Source organism: Moschus berezovskii, chromosome 26, assembly GCF_049115385.1.
Source record: "Moschus berezovskii isolate FMDL1 chromosome 26, NW_MosBer_1.0, whole genome shotgun sequence".
Lineage (NCBI taxonomy): Eukaryota > Metazoa > Chordata > Mammalia > Artiodactyla > Moschidae > Moschus > Moschus berezovskii.
This window is the reverse complement of record NC_142485.1, coordinates 36,030,633-36,049,364: the sequence shown is the minus strand read 5'-3', so window position 1 is coordinate 36,049,364 and position 18,732 is coordinate 36,030,633.

Here is an 18,732-nt window from a genome sequence, read left to right as displayed (position 1 = left end):
ATCCACACAGTCAAAGGCTTTGGCATAGTCAATGAAGCAGAAATAGATGTTTTTCTGAAACTCTCTTGCTTTCTCCATGATCCAGCGGATGTTGGCAATTTGATCTCTGGTGCCTCTGCCTTTTCTAAAACCTGCTTGAACATCTGGGAGTTCACGGTTTACATACTGCTGAAGCCTGGCTTGGAGAATTTTGAGCATGACTTTACTAGCGTGTGAGATGAGTGCAATTGTGCGGTAGTTTGAGCATTCTTTGGCATTGCCTTTCTTTGGGATTGGAATGAAGACTGACCTCTTCCAGTCCTGTGGCCAGCGCTGAGTTTTCCAAATCTGCTGACATATTGAGCGTAGCACTTTCACAGCATCATCTTTCAAGACTTGAAATAGCTCAACTGGAATTCCATCACCTCCACTAGCTTTGTTCGTAGTGATGCTTTCTAAGGCCCACTTGACTTCACATTCCAAGATGTCTGGCTCTATGTCAGTGATCACGTTATCGTGACTATCTTGGTCGTGAAGATCTTTTTTGTACAGTTCTATGCAGAGTACATCATGAGGAACGCTGGGCTGGAAGAAGCACAAGCTGGAATCAAGATTGCCGGGAGAAATATCAATAACCTCAGATATGCAGATGACACCATCCTTATGGCAGAAAGTGAAGAGGAACTCAAAAGCCTCTTGATGAAAGTGAAAGAGGAGAGTGAAAAGGTTGGCTTGAAGCTCAACATTCAGAAAACAAAGATCATGGCATCTGGTCCCATCACTTCATGGGAAATAGATGGAAAAACAGTGGAAACAGTGTCAGACTTTATTTTTTTGGGCTCCAAAATCACTGCGGATGCTGATTGCAGCCATGAAATTAAAAGACGCTTGCTCCTTGGAAGGAAAGTTATGACCAACCTTGATAGTATATTAAAAAGCAGAGACATTACTTTGCCAACCAAGGTCCGTCTAGTCAAGGCAATGGTTTTTCCCGTGGTCATGTATGGATGTGAGAGTTGGACTGTGAAGAAAGCTGATTGCCGAAGAATCGATGCTTTTGAACTGTGGTGTTGGAGAAGACTCTTGAGAGTCCCTTATACTGCAAGGAGATCCAACCAGTCCATTCTAAAGGAGATCAATCCTGGATGTTCATTGGAGGGACTGATGCTAAAGCTGAAACTGCAATACTTTGGCCACCTCATGCGACGAGTTGACTCACTGGAAAAGACTCTGATGCTGGGAAAGGTTGAGGGCGGGATGAGAAGGGGACGACGGAGAATGAGATGGCTGGATGGCATCACCGACTCTGTGGACATGAGTTTGAGTGTACTCCGGGAGTTGGTGATGGACAGGGAGGCCTGGCGTGCTGTAGTTCATGGGGTCACGGAGAGTCGGACACGACTGAGCGACTGAACTGAACTGAAGGAGACTGGCATGCTACTTGAGAAGGTCAGGTCATGCTAAAAACAGCTTATTAAGTAAATGAAAAAATAATAAGATAATAAGTTGAGTGCTTGGCTTAATGTAAACTTGTGATGTAATTAACAGGTTTCATCGAATAGTTCTTTTGGCATCAAATAAGATGTATTAATTTGTAAATATTCCAAATTGCCTGAGAAAAGGTGGTATAATATTGTGAGAAAAAATAATGATGATGAAATTAGAGAATAAAGGCCTCTCCGTTTCCCTCCCAAGTATGATATTAGATAACATTTTGATCTTTTTGAGTTACCTTTTTTTGGCCTGGATTCACTTATCTATAAAAAGAGTATTAGACTGAAAAATGTCGCCTAGATTTTTTACAGCAACTATTATGTGCAAAATTCTGTGCAAGCCACTTGCATCACCAGAAGTTAGCCTAAAGACTCTAAATACAGCATGAGCTCGTGTTCACTCTATGTTTATAGTTAGAAGGACCTTAGAGACAGTCTGGAGATGGAGATAAACACTTTGTTCATAAACACTATTAATGAGACCTATTGAGAACAGTAAATAGAGAACACATTAACTTACATTCCCGTTTTGCATAATTATAACTAATTATAGTTATTAGACTAATGATCTTAGTCATCAAGAACAATGTAATTGTTATAAAGGTTAAGAAACATGACAAATTGACATCATTCTATTATGGTTCTTTCATAACTCCCTGGATATCCTTAGTCATTTTCTTTCATGGGCTATTCTCTTTCCACTAATCCTTTAAAAAGGAAACATTCTGACCTCAACTTCCCCTAATGCAAGTTTCTTGGTTTTTCCAATTTTGATACTTCAGGTTCTGTTTAAATTAGTCCATAAATACTCCAAAATTTAATTACAAGATATATAGCAACCATTTCTAAACCCATGCCTCAGTCTCAAACCTTTGGAAATCTCCTTTAGGACTTCTCCCAGGAATCTCTATATGTCCAAAACAGTTACACGCATCACTTTTCCATCAAAGGTCTTATTTGCCAGATTCTCTGTCTCAGTTGATATCCACAAAAGTCACAGAGCTGCTCAAGTCTGTAATCTGGATTCCAAGATTATCTCACATACCATTCCCAATCACTGTGGAAGTAGTCATCAGTATTCGTCAATCCTCACTCTAAATTATAATTTACATTTTCTCTTTCTCTTGCACGTATTAGATGCACTTTTTTTTTCTGTGCTTTTATATTAGTTTCATAATCTGAATCCAGTTTCTCATCTGCCCGCCTGCCCAGCTTTGAACAGTCTTGATGTCACCCCCTAGGTGAACTTTGAAGATGACATTCTGACAAGGTCATTTTCCAATTCAAAAAAAATTTCCCTTTGACGTCAGGACGAATCTAAATGCCTGCATATGACATAGAAACACTTCTTGAGATTGTTTTATGCTCATCGGCTCAGCTTGATATCCAAGGTATTTCTCTTCATTCCAGCTGCCTTGAAGTGTGCCATTCCCCTAACTGCCATAGTATTTCATGCTCCTGTTATTCACTGGCTATGCCCCTCTTCATAACTCGGGCACTCCTTCCTACTTCTTGCCTGTCAAGTGCTCACAAATCTTCTAACCCTTCCTCAAGTCCTGTTGATTCCTACCATCTTTTTCCCAAGGTTTCCCTTCACTCTGAAATTTTCTTTACTTGACTGTAAGAAACTTAGAAAGTGGTCAGTTTTCATTGTTTTCACACAAAATGGTAATAACAAGAACAATATCAAGGATGCATTATAAATTTTGTTAGAATTCTAAGGAAATGAGTGAGTAGGAATTTATGCAGAGAGTATGCATTTTCCTGACAGAAATAAAATGGCACTAAGTACTATGCAGGAAATAATATACTCAGAGTGGGCACTCAAATTTTCAGCTTTCACAGACGTTATGAGTTCAGAAAGAGGAAAGTTGGAAGGTAGTGAACTGAATATTAGAGATGAGATGTTTTAAAATTAGTCAAAGGTCTGTGAAAGAAACTGTTTTAACAGAAAATTTGAAAATCAGAGCTGTGTTTAAGAAGAAGACATACATGTTCTGTTTTCAAAAGTAAATGATTTAAGGTTTTCATGGTCATATGTAGCTATTCTACAACAGAAATTCATATTTTCAAAATTAATATTGGTTATCAGATTTAAATATGAGGAAACAGAAAGCTTAACAAACTAATACAAAAGTGTTATGGTTTCTTGTTTTCAATCTTCAAATTATTCACTAGGTTTTAACCCATGTAAATTAAGTTAAAAAGTATGCTTCATTATTTTTTGTAGCATTTCTAATACATTTAATGTTTCATCAAAAAGAAATATTTCTACAATTTTGATTACAATAGCAATAGTGATTTTAAATGGTCAAAAATTTTCAAATAAAGGAGTATGTGGCTGGCACCATAGTGAAACCAAAGACAAAGTGGTGTTGCTGCTGCTGCTGCTGCTAAGTCACTTCAGTCGTGTCCAACTCTGTGTGACCCCATAGACGGAAGCCCACCAGGCTCCCCCGTCCCTGGGATTCTCCAGGCAAGAACACTGGAGTGGGTTGCCATTTCCTTCTCCAATATGTGAAAGTGAAAAGTGAAAATGAAGTCACTCAGTCATGTCCGACCCTTAGCGACCCCACGGACTGCAGCCCACCAGGCTCCTCCATCCATGGGATTTTCTAGGCAAGAGTACTGGAGTGGCTTGCCATTGCATTCTCCGCAAAGTGGTGTTAGAGGCAATTAAAGTACATGGCTACACCCATGCACTTTACTTATCTATAAAGTAAGATAAAAGTTACTTATCTACAGCCTTCAGAAATAAAACCAAAAAGTTTAGGAAGCCAATATGAAAGATTTTCATATCACAATTATATAAACATCTTTAACTACATACCAGTAAAGGAATTAGGTGAAATGAACTACACAAAAACTTTAGGAAAAGGCCAGTCACAAACTAGATGTAAAAGTAGTTAAATAATAAATTTTCAAATGTGCAGGATGACAAAATCTGGGGGAGGAGGTGTGGTAGGCTTTGTAGTGGGCACCTAATTGACTTTCTTATATTTAATTTCTCAGGGACATTTGGCACTTTCTGCTTTGTAGTTCAGCATTTATAGAGAATTTCTTTGTTTACCATAGAGCTTGAAAAGCAACTTAAGACTTGTCTTGTTTATACTCTGTCAACAATTAATTACCAGGTAGGACTGACATTTAATTTTCACAATTTCCTATCTCTTTTTACATTTCTAATCCAACTTGAATTCAAAAACATCTACCATTGTGGAATTCTCAGTGAATTTGCAAAGTCTCATCATGTGGCTAATTTAGTTTTGACTCTCAGCGCATTCCAAAACCCCCTCAAGATACATAATTTTATATTTATATAAAACCCCTTTCTGAATGCTTTAATGAAAAATAAATTTAAAGAATCAACTGACAGATCAATCAGTAAGTTCCTGGAATATCATTGGTTAAAAAGTTCAACTGGATATACAACAATTAATTTTAATAAAAGAATGTCTGAAGTACACACTCTATCCTTCAACTGTGCTGGGTAAAGGTTTTCCTTCTATTGATAACTCTAGGGTTCTGCTAACTTTCCAACTAGGTGAAAACATTTAGAAATGCAGATGTCAAGATACAATTTGAAGTAAGAAAAGTTTCACTGCCTAATTAGTGGATTTTGGAGACAAACTTAGCAGGTAATTAATATTTATTAATGCCTATTCTGAGCCAGCTTCCATGGTGGCTGCCTTTTCATCTCACTGTATCCTCCTCACAACTCTGAGGAGCTATTCTGTTCCTCACATCATATGTGGGTAAACTGATGAGCACAAAGGTTTAATCATTTGCACATGGTGCTAAAAATCATATGGCACAATGAGTCTCAAACCGTTCAAGATGATTCTAAATCCCACAGCTCTTCCACAGTGCTGCAAAATACAATCTTGATGATTAAGCACTTAATCCAAAAATATATTTTCCCATTAAAATAATTCTTCCCAGAGAAATAAATGTAAAATCAATCAAAATCATTTAAATAATGTGAAATGCTTCAAATAAACTAGTGGTGATACTGTTATTTTTAAAATATACCTTATTTTTTACAGAAGCTTTAAGTTCACAACAAAACTGAGCAAACAGTATGGCGAGTTCTTGTATACTCCTGACCAGATGCATGTATAATCTTTGCCATCATCAGCAACCCACCAACATGATACATTTGTCACCAGCAGTGAACCCACATTGACACATCATAATCACCCAAAGTCCACAGTTTACGTTATACTTCACTATTCTTGGGGTTTGTACATGCTATGGGTTTGGGAAAACATACATGTATCTATTCGTATGGGCTTCCCCGGTGGCTCATTTGGTAAAAGATCTGCCTGCAATTTTGGAGACCCAGGTTCGATCCCTAGGTTGAGAAGCTCCCCTGGAGAAGGGCATGACAATCCATTTCAGTATTCTTGCCTGGAGAATCCCATAGGCAGAGGAGCCTGGTGGGCTATAGTCCATGAGGTCACAGAGAGTCGGACACGATTGAGCGACCAACACTTCACTTCACTTCACACCCTTGGGCAACAAGGAAATCGAACCTATCAATCCTAAAGGAAAACAACCCTGAACACTCACTGGAAGGAGTGATGCTGAAACTGAAGCTCTCCCTAGTACTCTGGCCATCGATGCCAAGAGGCGACTCATTTGGAAAGACTCTGATGCCGAACTAATTTCCTTCCTATCAAAGTGGAAGTCTTTACCGTAGGAGTTTCTTTCAGTGCTTGGGGGGGCTATGGGTTATTTCTTATATAGGCATACCTCAGAGATATTATGGGTGTGCTTCTGGACAATCGCAATAAAGCAAATATCACAATAAAAGGAGTGGCACACATTTTTGGTTGCCAGTGCATATAAAAGTTACTTTTACACTATATCATCATCTATTAGCTATGCAATAATGTTAGGACTAAAATAATAAACATATCTTAATTTAAAAATATTTTATAGCTAAAAATGCTAAGCATCATCTAAGCCTTCAGAGAGTTCATGTTTTGTTGGTGGAGGGCCTTGCCTTGATACTAATGGCTGCTGACTGCTCAGGGTCGTGGTTGCTGAAAGGTAGGGTGTTTGTGGCAATTTTTTTAAAATAACAAAACAATGAATTTGCAACATCAACTGACTCTTCATTTCACAAAAGATTTCTCAGTAGCATGCAATGGTGTTTGATTGCATTTACCCACAGTAGAACTTTTGAAACTGCAGTCAGTCCTCTCAAAAATCTTCCACTGGTTTATCAACTAAATTTATGGAAAATTCTAAGTCCTTTGTTAATATGGACAGAGGAGCCTGGCAGGATAGAGGAGCCTGTCCATGGGATTGCAAAGAGTTGGACACGACTGAGCAACTTTCACTTTGACACTATCTTCACCAGGAATAGATTTTATTTCAAGAAACCACATTTTTTGCTCATCCATAGGAAGCAGCTTCTCATCTGTCCCAAGTTTTTCCAAGAGATTGCAACAATTCAGTCCCATCTTTAGCTCTACTTCTAATTCTAGTTCTCTGGCTATTTCCACTACATCTGCAGTTACTTCCTCCACTGAAAGTGTGTACCCCTCAAAAATTGAACCCCCCAATTCATGAGGTTTGGAATCAATTCTTCCAAACTCCAGTGTTAGTATTTAAACCTCTTCCCATGAATCACAAATGTTCTCAATGGCGTCTAGAATGGTGAATACTTTCCAAAAATTTTTCCATTTAATTTGCCAAAATTGATCAGAATAATCACTATATATGGCATCTATAGTCTTAGAAAATGCATTTCATCAATAATGAGACTTGAAAATCAAAATTACTCCTTGATCCATGGTAGGCAGAATGGGTGTTGTGTTAGCAGGCATGACAACAATGTTCATCGCTTTGTTATGTCTTCATCAGAGGTCTTGGGTGACCAGATACATTGCCAGTGAGCAATAAGATTTTGAAAGGAAATCTTTTTGGCACCTAAGATATTCATTAAGCCATATTGTAGGAAGATGTGTCATCCAGGCTTCGTGTTTTCCATTTATAGAGCACTGTTGCTGCTAAGTCGCTTCAGTCATGTCCGAAACTGTGCAACCCCATAAACGGCAGCCCACCAGGCTCCCCCGTCCCTGGGATTCTCCAGGCAAGAACACTGGAGTGGGTTGCCATTTCCTTCTCCAATGCATGAAAGTGAAAATGAAGTCACTCAGTCGTGTCCGACTCTCCGCGACCCCATGGACTGCAGCCTACCAGGCTCCTCCATCCCTGGGATTTTCCAGGCAAGAGTACTGGAGTGGGGTGCCATTGCCTTCTCCATTATAGAGCACAAGCAGGGCAGATTTAGCATAATTCTGAGTGGCCCTAAGATTTTCAGAATGGTAACTGGATCCAGGTTTCAGCTTTTAAGTCACCAGCTGCATTAGCCCCTAACAAGAGAGTCAACCTGTCCTTGGAAGCTTTGAACCTAGGTGTTGACTTCTCTCTAGCTACGAAAGGCCTAGGCGGCATCTTCTAATAGAAGGCTGTTTTGTTTATATCCACCATTTAGTGCAGCCGCCTTCACTATTTATCTGAGGTAGATCTTCTGAGTAACTTGCTTCAGCATCTACATCAGCACTTGCTGCTTCATCTTGCACTTCAATGTTATGAGATGACTTCTTTCCCTCAACCTCATGAACCAACCTCTTTTCCTCTGTAACTTCCTTGCCTCTGTCTCAGACTTCATAAAATGAAGAGATTTAGTACCTTGCTCTGCATTAGGCTTTGGCTTAAGGGAATGTTGTGGCTGGTTTAGTCTTCTGTCCAGACAAACTTTCTCCATTTCAGCAAAAAGGCTAATTTGCTTTCTTATCATAGACAGGTTCACTGGAGGAGTACTTCTGATTTTCTTCAAGGATTTTCTTCAAGCTTGGCTAAATGTTGGCAACGAGAGGCTTAGCCTTCAGCCTACCTTGGTGTTTGATGTGACTTCCTCACTAAGCTTAATCATTTCGAACTTCTGATTTAAAGTGAGGGACATGGGACACTTCCTCTTACTTGAACACAGAGGCCACTGCAGGTTTTTTAATTAGCACAAGTTCAAATTAGGAAACAGGGAAGTCTAAGGGAATAGGGAGGCCTGAGGGAAAGGAAAGGGACAGGGGAAAGGTTGGAAGAATAGTCTGAGCACAAAAAATATTTATGGACTAAATGTTACATGGGTACAGTTCATGATGTCCAAGAACAAACACAGCAGTGACATCAAAGATTATCGATCACTTAACAAATGTAATAATAAATGAGAAAGTCTGAAATATTGCAAGAATTAACAAAATGGGACACACAGAGATAAAGTGAGCACATGCTGTTGAAAAAATAGTGCAAATAGACTTGTTGAGAGGCAGGGTTGCCACAAAACATAAATTTGTTTAAAAAAAAAAGAAACTAAATTAAGTAAACACACATACAAAAGCAAAAACACAATACTGACGAGGTGAAATTAAGAGAAGCACAATAAAATGAGGTAGACCTGTATATTCTGAGTACGCTCATCCTGTTAGCTCAGCACATCAGTGAAAAATATACCATATATAACAGGGACTGCTCCTGAGTTGGTCCAGTGCACTTAATCAGTTATATAGACTTCTCCCAAAATGAGGTTCCTTAATTCACAGAGAAATTAATAAATTGGGCTTCCCTGGTCGCTCAGACAGTAAAGAATCTTGCAATGCAGGAGACCTGGCTTTGAACCCGGGTTTGAACCCTGGGTCAGGAAGATCCCTTGGAGAAAGAACTGGCTACCCACTCTAGTATTCTTGCCTGGAGAGTTCCATGGACAGAGGAGCCTGGTGGGCTACTGTTCATGGGGTCACAGAGTGGATAGCTGAGTGATTAACACTTTCAATTTCACTTCAATTCATAGTGAAATATCACTTTCCCGAAAAACAATTTTTCAAAAGGAAACACACTTGCATAATGAAAACAGCAAAAATATAAAAACCAGCTAAATATTTTCTAAGGAACAGGTTAAAGATCTCTATTGGAACATGCCTACCAGTGGTAGACCTTGAGCAATGATTTAACAAATATCTCAGCATCATGTTTTTTATTACCTATTTCTTTGATTCTTTCTACTTTGGCATTTAAAAGGGCTAGGATTATAGCCAAATTGAATGGAACAAAACATGAAATCTTATTTTAAAAAAAAGAAAAAAAAAAAAACAGGCATCCAAAACTGCAAAAAGTTAATCTAATTCAAATGATGCATACATCTAACATTAACCCCTTTGATATTTTGCTTTTATCTGAAGTAAATGTAGATTTAGCAAATTTCCTTATTTTTCCATTGAACTTATCATATATCATAATGCAAAATAACAAATTAAAGTAAAATAAATGTAAAGCATAATGCAAGATATTTAAAATTTGTCACATTTAATGAGAAGCTTCAGAAATATAGTCATGGTAGTAATATGACTAATATGTAGTCATAGAAATATGTCTAGTAGCAATATTTGAATTGTAAGAAAATATATATAACATAAAATTTACCATTTTAGCCATTTTTAAATGTGCAGATTAGTAGAATTAAAAATATTCATACTGTTGTACAACTTTCACCGACTAATGTTTATACTTATGTAACCAAAGAACTTCGGTAAGAATTTTGACAGTATCATGAAATCTGGCTCAATGAAAACTAATCTTATTTTGCTTAATAAATAACTTGTTCATACTAGGACTATATATCATACTATGGGACTCTTTAAGTACATTAATTGTCTTTATTTGTGGAAAGAACATCAGTCTTACAATGAGGAAAGTTAGTGCTTAGACAAAATTCTGCCAAGCATGAGGATGTATTAAATCTTGGGTACACTGAAAAAAGGTTAAGCAAAATGAGGGATCCAAATGTGTCTGGTCACTAATCACTGACTCCATTTCACACCTACAGTTGAATAAACCCCACTGTCCCCTCTCTCACATTCGCACACACCCTCTCTTAGCATTTGTGTGTCCTCTGTTGCTTCAGTCATGTCTGACTCTCTGCCACCCTATGGACTGTAGCCTGCCATGCTCTCCTGTTTTCGGATTCTCTGAGCAAGACTGCTAGAGGGGGCTGCCATGCCCTCCTCCAGGGGATCTTCCCGAACCAGGGATCAAGCCCATGTCTCCTGCCTTGCAGGTGGATTCTTTATCCACTGAGCCACTTGGGAAGCACAGTCAGCCATTTACATTTAGACAGAAACTTCAAGCAAGCTATGGAGAAGGAAATGGCAACCCACGCCAGTGTTCTTGCCTGGAGAATCCCAGGGACGGGGGAGCCTGGTGGGCTGCCGTCTATGGGGTCGCACAGAGTCGGACACGACTGAAGCGACTTAGCAGCAGCAACAGCAAAGCAAGCTAAGCAATTAAGCAAAAATCAAAACAAATATAAACAAAATAGTTGTGTCTATTCTACTCTCATAATTATGCACCACAATTTATTTTATATTACTTAAATAAAACATGTTAGACAGGAAATAGTTTATTTATACTAACTCCCATGGTGCTAAATTATATAGCAGAAATGAATACCCTCTTCTTATTTTAGAATATTTGTCTTTAAATCAAGCAAATGTGTAACCCCTAGGAATCAACCAGAGGACAAGCTAATTTAGCCATAAATTGGTTCAACTTTGACTGAAAGTATTAATCAAACTCTCCAAATACTATAAAACTATGATGCAATTAGATGTCTTTCTGGTTTAGCCTGTGAATTCTGCTGAATATATTTATTTCAATGTTTTGTGAAGGATGATAATGACATATCTTTAAGGTTCTATGAAATTAATTGAAGACAATATATAAAAGAATGATGATGTTTTTCTTTATAAATACTATGTTTTTATTAATCAAGCTTTACTTCTTTGACCACTATCATTTGTCACTTTCCTAAGGCTTTCAAAATGACTTAATAAGCTAAAATTTATGCTCTACATTTACTGTATAAATATTCTATCACTTACATATTTGAATTAGATTCTCCTCTACATTTATAAATACTTAGTGTTAATTGTAATAGGTAAATTTTTATTATGAAAAATACATATTCCCTCAACTATAGGCATATTTACTGAATGTCTTTTATTTACTACAAAACCATGGTTTAATTTATGGGTTTAGAAATGCATAACAATAGTGGTATTTGAATTCTGAATGTGAAATCTTTTAAATATATATTCTTTATGCAGAAATTTGTTATATAAAAGGACTACTACTATTTTCCTTCCTAAAATTAGCAACTTATATTGAACACTGCTGCTGCTGCTGCTGCTGAGTCACTTCAGTCGTGTCCGACTCTGTGTGACCCCATAGACGGAAGCCCACCAGGCTCCCCCGTCCCTGGGATTCTCCAGGCAAGAACACTGGAGTGGGTTGCCATTTCCTTCTCCAATGTGTGAAAGTGAAAAGTGAAAAGTGAAAGTGAAGTCGCTCAGTCGTGTCCGACCCTTAGCAACCCCACGGACTGCAGCCTACCAGGCTCCTCCATCCATGGGATTTTCTAGGCAATAGTACTGGAGTGGCTTGCCATTGCCTTCTCCGATATTGAACACTATGTTCTCTGAATTTTACAATAAGCAAGAGGATCTGTTTATTGTACTTCCTTTTATCACATAATCACCACGTACATTGAGAAAATATGCACATATACTTTAATAATTTTATTGTACAAATTACTTAAGTTGTTCCTCACAAATCCCTCCAGGGGTAGGTATTTATAACCATCTCCATTTTACAGGTGAGGACATTTAGATAAAGAGAACGTAAGAAAAGTAACTGAGCTTAAATCCTGAACAGAATGAGCACAGGCAGATTGCATTCAGATCCAACCCAACTGATGATAAACCTATCGGTGTGGTACACTGGTGTGAATAGATGAGAAGTATCTTTTCTCGATGAGCTTATAACCTTGTGGAAGAGCTAAAGAATACCCAAGAAATGGCATACTTAGCATTCTTGCTATTCAGTCAATAGGCTGTGTCCAACTCTGTGACCCATGGACTGCAGCCTGCCAGGCTCCTCTGTCCATGGGATTTCCCAGGCTAGAATACTGGAGTGGGGTTGCCATTTCCTTCTCCAGTGGATCTCCAGTGGACAAAACACAGATATATTATATAGCTGCCAACCCAGTTTCTGACATCACCGTTGGCTCTACTACTTGAAGAGACCATGGGAAACCTGAAAATCAACCCCTTCTTCATAACTGTCGATAATTTGGACAGAAGATGAAGTAATAAAAGTATTTTCAATTGGAAAAAATGATCTAAAATATGAAACAAAAGTCCAAAGGAGCATTCATTTATCAGACTGTGAAGTCACAAACCTGACTAAAAGGATCTTTTTTCTTCAAATATTGGAAGGCCAATGACTGAAACTTTCCATAGATTTTCCAAGTTGATTGGTTCCCTTTAAAAAATGTTGGCAGAATTTAAACATCTGCTTACAAAGTGTTGAGGAAGAATTAGACTTAGAATTTAGGGTTAATCAATTCTCTGAGAATGGCAAGTGATGGGAGTGTGAATAATGAAGAGTAATCCCAGTGTAGTATTAGATCAAAGGCAAGTTCAAGCCAACACTTTCCAATACAAGTGGCTTCACAGCATAATTGGATATAATATACCAGATGGTTTGTAAAAAGTATGCTTTTTTCTTTCACTTACCTCATCTCATATTCTAAAGGATCTCCTATCATAATATAGTCACCTGAGTTCTGAGTATTCACATGTGATGAACAGTTTCTCATATACCACCACTGACTCTGAATAAAATCTCTTAATATCTACCAGATACTAGTAACATTTATGAGGCCAAAATGGCACCAAAGGCCCCATAAGCTAAGAATCTGTGAATGCATGATATTATTAGTTATGCTCTTTACTGGTCAAGTGATATAGATTAAATGAACAAAACTGCAGGTGTTCAAGGTCAGTGTCATTAACCCCTCCCCTAATAAGCCTCCCCCTTGGAGAAGGAAATGGAAATGCGACTAATGATATATTAGCAGTAAAAGTTTTTAGTTTTGTAGTTCCTTTGTAATTCTTCACTAGAAAGGACTCAACCATTCCTGCTGGTGATTGCCCTGTAATTATTTCTTTTATAGAATATAAGGAAATTGTATTTTAAAAATAGCGCCTTGCCTCTTTATAGCTAGAGACTGAAGGCACTGTTGTATTAGGAAGAATAAAATTCAAGAAAGTGGCAGTGATGTACTTGTTTTACACAGAGCTGTTAAAGTTCGTGTGAAGCTAGCAAACTCAAACTTTGTGAGAAACTTGAAATCAAACAGCTGCCCCAGTGCATAACCCTTTGTATGTCCCCAAACCCGCTCAGCATTTGTAGGAAAATCCACAACACAGGAGAAGGCACCGCATTCTTATTTCTGTGACATCACAGTCTCCTTATTTTCCCCATGATGACTTACCCCACTTCTCTTATATCTTTTCTGCAAGTCTGATTGTGAATGGTAGGGTTTTCACAGCTTTCTTCTACACTCATCGTCCAAACGTCCTCTGTCTAGGCAATTTCATCACAATCTGATCATCGCATATGTGCTAACAATCTTCAAGCTCAAATAGCTCTGAGCCATATTTGTGCAAAAAAATTGCCTCCTGGATGTTGCTATTGGATGTCTCTACAGGAAATCAAGCACAAAATGGCTAAAAGGTAAATCTCATAAGCTTCCTCAGAAAACAGTCCCTTCTCTGATGATCCCAGTTTAGAAAATGGATTCAACATTGATCCTGTTCTAAAGGACAGAAAACGGGTGATCACCATCACCATCACCCTCTGCCTCATTTCAGGATCCCACACATCTCCTCCCAATACAATCAGAAGCTCCTTTATCCTTTCCCCATCTGCTATTTTCAGCGACTGAGTGAAAAGAACATGCTCCTCATAAATCAAAAATGCTGAATAGAATAAAACAAATCATGGACATGGAAAATTTACAAAAAAAAATATTTTTAATAACTGCAAAAATGAAAATTGTCGATGATCACATACTGATATGGTATTACCTGATACAAAAGCATTGCTGCAAGTAACATGAAAGATAGGCAGTAGATTTGATTGCACTCTGCTAACAATCATGTTGGGCTTCCCTGGTGGCTCAGAGGGTAAAGCATCTGCCTGCAATGCAGGAGACCTGGGTTCGATCCCTGGATCAGGAAGATGCCCTGGAGAAGGAAATGGCAACCCACTCCAGTACTCTTGCCTGGAAAATCCCATGGATTTTCCAGGAAAATCACTGGTAGACTACAGTCCATGGGATCGCAAAGAGTCAGACAACTGAGCGACTTCACTTCACTAACAAGCATGTTAGAGCCTAGAAATGTCTCCATTGTTCTAACAGAAATTGCATAGAAAAGTCTGAATTAAGACTTGAAAGAAAACTGAAAATTGACATTATGTCAAAAAGCATCTTGTAGTGGATTGAGCATAAAGTTATTTATCCAATTTAGGAAATAATCACTGGTACATTACAAAGAATGGTATTTATGTCTTCATTTTTCATATTACTTTTTCTTTTCACAAAATATATGAAGCTAGTACTAATCCCCCACCCCTCCTTTTTTTCTGAAGGATGTCAAGCCTCCCTTAAGCTCAAATAAGCCTAAATTCAGAGGGGATTACCACGGAATTTTGCATTTTATCCGATTTAAAAATGTCAAATCCATTTCCTCAACAGCATTGTATTAGCACTGCCATGTGTTGTCAGTGGTGTTTAGCTGTATTTTAGTCTTTAATACATAGTTTGAAAACTATAATATTTTGCAAGAAAATAAATTGATGCAAATTACACTGGAAGAGAAACTTAGTTTAAACAGATCTCTTACATATTTTCTCTCTTTCCCATTACTGTTCACTCCATCTATATTATATTTTGCATTTTGAAGGCTTATTTTTCCCCCATGATTATTCTAAATTACTGTGCATTCTTAATTTTTTCCCTTTCTTGTTTATATCATGTTTTGGAAATAAATTATTGTTCATTTATTTCAACATTGAGTACATACATTTAATAAGATCCATATTTTGGAGGTCTATTTCATTAATATGGTACTAAATTCAGAACAATATGAGAATATGTGTCATATAGAGTATTATTTCCCTAAGATGTCATAAACTTATACTTCTCTTAAATATTTTTCTTTCAAATTTTTTCCATGGTGACTTTTTATTAATAAAAATAAAGCTCATGGATAAAATCAAGTGGTTCAGTTAGACATATACCAAACTTACATCTCTGTGATATTTATAATTACGTGAATACAACTGCTTTTACTTTAATGAAAATAGAAATAACTTATTGATGATTCTGTTACATTGGGTTACTTTGCACAGCTTTCAAATTATAACATGATTTTAAAATCAATGTGTGCTTTTGCTTGAATCTATATGATTAGAATATAATGATGTTACTCCTTTTCATTTTCGCATTAAGTAGCATTAGTTACATAGCTTAACTCATGTGTATGAAGATTGTTCTAAATATTTTATAATTTTAAACATTTTATAGATGTCCCTAATTTAAACCTTAGTTCTAGAAGATATGCCACCAGAAACTTCTCCTTTATGAAGTTGTATTTGTTCAAGTTATTTATGAATTCCCCATAGAAATTCCTTATTCTGATGAACTGTGTAAGCTACTTTTACTCTATCAAGTCAAAACCCCTATATAATGACTCATTTATGATAATATACCAATCTGTAGATGGTCTCCCACTGTATTTCCAAACAATATTTCTTTTGAAGTATTTAATTCTCATATGGCACGTATAGCTTTAACTATGCATTTAATTTCTAGATAATCAACATCAATACTTAATTCCTAGATAATTGACATCAACCTTTATCCTAATGTGTGTTGTATATTTGCTATCATCAGATAATTTCCCAATGGTATACTTTTTAGTGTTTCATATAGTGTTTCAAAGTCATATTATTCTGCAAAGCAGTTTTTATGATGTGATATTCGACTCTAGGCTTTATCCCAGGCTAGTAAGTAATGATAGCTCATTAATATACTTTATAAAAAGCATCTTTACATTTTTAAGATATCTAATTATATTGCTGTCAATATTCATTTCATAAATTCTTACTTCTGTCTGGTAATATTTATTTTGCTGCCTTTGTATCTTTGTACTTCATATTATAACTTTACATATTATATTTTTACCTTGATATCGTTCTACTTATCTAATCATAGCTGTAGCTACTAAATTATTTTAATTTAACCAAGTATTTTAAATTATAATTGTTATAAGCAAATTATTTGCTTTTCATTATTGCTTGATAATTACATTAAAAAACCCTATAGTTTAATTTTCACCTATTTTTTGCAATAAATTTCTCAAGCATGATGTAATTATATACAGCCAAAAAGTTGCTAATAATCATTACATTTGCTGTTAATGTACAATTCACTATTCTGTAACTATCTGAAATCCTTTTCTCATAAAATTGTGAGTTCATATATTCAAAAGTGACAGATTCTAATTTCCCTCAAAAATATTTCAAAGTATACTTTGCTTGTTTCTACTAAGAAACATTACTCCTTTGCATTACTGTAAGTAATCTGAGGAATAAGCTTTTTTTTCCTTTTCTTTTTTTTTTACTCAGGACAATATTGAGTATATCAAAGGAGTTAGTATTGCAGTGTTCAATACCAACTGAATGCTTCAGAGGGAATGATTATATGTAAACTGTAATTTTATTCACCCATTACTTTTCCAAGTAACATGAAACTAAAATATATTTATTCCATGCAACAATAAGTTACATCTTAGTACCATAAATGAAAACATAACTATGTTAAAAATTACATCAATACATAACTATTGAGTGGAGACAATAAAATGGTACACTTTACAAATGGAGCATAACCCTTTCTCAAAGGACTTCAAATCTACAAAAGGAGTAGTTATGATTTATATTTTAAGTTTACATTTTGGAGGGTAATGGGCTTCCCAAGTGGTGCTAGGGGTAAAGAACTGGTCTGCCAATGCAGGAGACATAAAAAATGGCAACACACTCCAGTGTTCTTGCCTGGAGAATACCATGGACAGCAGAGCTTGGTGGGCTACAGTCTTTATAGGGTCACAAATAGTCAGAGAAGTCTGAAGCAACATAGCATGCAATATTCTCGATTTCCCTTTATATACATTATTAATAGGTGATTTGCAAATTTAAAACATACTTGAAAATCATATCCTTTCACCTATTCAATTGCCAATGGAGAAGAAATCTTAGTAATAGTATGGTTTATTAATTAAGTGTATGTATTTCAATACACACATAGGTATACGTGTGTATGTGTTAAAATACATATAGGCTTTTTTTTTTTTTTTTAATGATCAGATGCAATGCTTCTTTCTTATTAAACTGGTTCTGCTTGGTGATTTCTTCCCCTAGTATCCTGTGGAAGCCTACATATTTGCTCAGAGTTGAGGATATGGAAAACAGAAAATCGTAATAGATGATTTTTTGAAATGTTGCCACACGTGACTCCTTTTTGCAGATATAATTAACCAGCTGACTTTATTTTAACTAAAAGAAAGATGATCTGGGTAGCAATGACCTAATCAGGTGAACTAGGTCATTCCTACCCAGGGCTTCCCTGGTGGCTCAAACAGTAAAGAATCTGCCTGCAATGCAGGAAACCTTGGTTCGATCCCTGGGTTGGGAAGATCCCCTGGAAGAGAGCATGGCAACTCACTCCAGTATTCTTGCCTCGAGAATCCACATGGACAGAGGGGCCTGGCAGGCTGCAGTTCTTGGGGTCGCAAAGATTTGGACCAGACTGAGTGACTATGCACACAACCGGTTGACTTTGTTTTAATCAAAAGAAAGATGACCATGGGTAGGAATAACTTAATCAGGTGAATCTTTTAAAGAGACTCAAAGTCGCAGACACATGCAAAGCAAAGGAGCTACTCCTCCTAGCTTCTAGCAAACAGATGCATGTATTGCAAACTATTCATGGAGGGTACCAAGTGGCCAGGACCTAAAAGTGGTCCCTAGATGCTGAGAGTAGTCCCAGGTCAATAGTGCGCAGAAAAGTAGAAGCTCCATTTCTCCACATTCAAGAAGCTGAATTCTGGCAATAATCACCTGGCTGCAAAAGAACTCAGATGAGAGAGCATCTCATCTCTGACATCTTGATTTCAGCTTAGTGAGACTCTCAGCAGAAGACCAAATTATGTCCCTAATCCCAGAGAAATTGTGAGATAATAAACTTTGTTTCAAGCAACAAAATTTGTAGTGAAGCAATAGAAAA